Genomic DNA, 2,358 nt, shown 5'->3' with positions numbered 1-2,358 from the left:
GGGTGTTGAGCACCCCTTTTTATGGTCTTCACTGTTGCTAGGTAACTGGGGAGGAGTTTAGCCTGGAGGTCAGAAGCCTCAGCCATTGCTTACATGACTACTGACCATGCTTCTCTTGTGGGGGCTGTGGGAGGTGGTACCTTAGGCAGGGGCCAGAGTTCCAGGAGCATGAGGGAACTCCTACCATGTCATGTAGGTGAATTATGACCATCAGGGTTCAGACCTCAGCTCAACTGGAGACCAGCCTGCAATTCCCCGCAAAGCAGTACTAAGAAAATGAAAGGAAGATTATTCAACATGATCACGTTGGGAAGAAAAATGAAGAAGGAGGTCCCTTATCTTCCCAAGTACAATATTAGGGGCCTGACTCAGTGAAGTTTAAACTGAGGAACTGACATGCACATGAATAAACATTTCTGGTCATGGTCTGCCTTCACTCTAGTCACTTGATTGTTCCAGTCATTCCAGGAATGAGGTCTATCATGTTGTCAAACTGTCAGTTCTCTTCCTGGGCTACGACTTCCACCACTAGTTGATATGAAACTTTGACCTTCCTCCCTGCCCCATCAGATTATCAGAGAAGTCTTATGGTATCATTTTCCCAATAGTTTGATTGTCAAAGGAGTAACACATATGTTCCTCTAGCTAAGTTTACCAAATCTCATTTTATTCTGACACTTCCAGCCATGCAGTAATTTTACTTTTCCACAAATATCTATTCAAACTACACAAAAGTAAGCAAAGAAGTACATAGAAACATCTTTTCTAAATAGTTAAAAATGTGTTCACCAGATAGCCCTGGGGATAGCTGCAATGGATGCTGGGATACTCCACTGGTGCTGAGCCCTTCTGAGTCAGACCTTTGCCAGTCTTCAACTATTGGTTTTTCTGCCACTGCTTGCAGTTCATTCTCTGATTTTGGAACCAGGTCTTAACCGCTTATAGCTAATGTTCATAATGGTAGAGAGTTCTTCATCTGCTAGAGGCTGAGGTACCTCTGTCTCTGAAACCTGTTCTTGGTGCATATAAATGGGCCTGAGAGAACACAGTCTGCACCTTCTGCTTCCTGGTGAGGACCTTGTTCTTTCCCTTCTTCTCAGGGCCCTCATCAGCCTCAGGGCTAGACAGCTTTATTTTGGGATTGGTAGAAAAATCAGGACTGTCTTGAAGAGGTAGGTTCACAGAGGAAGGGCGTGGAGAGGCAGTCTGTGCAGAGCATCTCAGTAGCAGACATTTGTAAGCAAGAATAATTTTCCTCAGGATGAATAACTGAAAGCATTGGCAAGGAGTCCCCATAATTCGATGCTTCCTCAGAACTAGGAAGACTGTGGGGACCAGGAGGAACCACACTCAAGTCAGTCCAATGGCAGGTGAAGAGACTTTTTAAAAGTTTTTAGCAACAACAAAAATGTTAAGACTTTAAAACTCAACGTCTAGAGGGAAAGCTCTTAGAAATAAGAGTTAAATGTCCAAATGCAAAACTATCAACAAGACAGAATGAAGTGAGCCTCAGTCTTCCCTCAAAAGAGCAAGTCACCAAATCAACCTATCCGAAGGCCAACAGCTCAAGAATTAAAAGGTAGGTCCCAGCGCCCTGGGACACTCTTCCCCATTGAGCTTCTTCTTAAGATACCATTTCCTCTACACCACTTCCTATATCCACTGAAAAGAACGGACTCCAGAGGGTCTTCCTGTTCATTTTTTGTTTTTATCTGCTATTGCTCCTTCTCCCTTCTGTGGACCATAGTCTAGAACCTGTGTCTGGAGATCCATAGGCAGAACATGGTGCTCCAGTGCCAGCACCTTCATTATCTGTTTCCCTGTGTATTTTTCTGTATTCTGCCACAGAAATCAAAGTTCTATGTATTTTTCAAATTGCCCAAATCTTATTCAGAATCATAAGAGTGTTGCTTGGTCCTCATCTTCATCCTTCTTCATTCTCTGGAGTTAGGATGATAAGTAATAAATCTTCTTCTAGTATCTGCACAAACATCTTGTTTTATGATGTTTTAGAAAAGACAAAGAAAGCAGGATATAAGCCTTGGACACATGTCTCATTTTCTTCACAGCTACTCTTGTATCTAAGGAACCATAGCAGCTTTGCTCTAGACTATAGCCGTGAATGTGGCACTCACAAGCCATGTCCCGGAACTGAGATCTAATTTCTTTTTAATTTTAGAAATATATTTCATGAAGCAGTCACAGATATATAGAGTTGATGCTAATGAATCTGTACAGGCTCAACTTTCCAGAAGTAATTCATTTTTCGTGATGAAATTGAGAAGAGCAGTGAGTGATTCAGGGGAGGAAATCAACCAACACACACCAAATAAGCTGTAATGCCTGTTGACGGGACCC

General features: G+C 42.5%; 1 pseudogene; it reads right to left on the bottom strand.

The window, feature by feature from the left end:
• Positions 1-765: 765 nt before the first annotated feature.
• LOC110306525 lies at positions 766-1,348 on the bottom strand (annotated as a pseudogene).
• Positions 1,349-2,358: the final 1,010 nt, after the last annotated feature.

Source organism: Mus caroli, chromosome 12 (genome assembly GCF_900094665.2).
Source record: "Mus caroli chromosome 12, CAROLI_EIJ_v1.1, whole genome shotgun sequence".
NCBI lineage: Eukaryota > Metazoa > Chordata > Mammalia > Rodentia > Muridae > Mus > Mus caroli.
The sequence above is the reverse complement of the archived record's forward strand: the minus strand, read 5'-3'. Positions and strand labels throughout refer to the sequence as shown.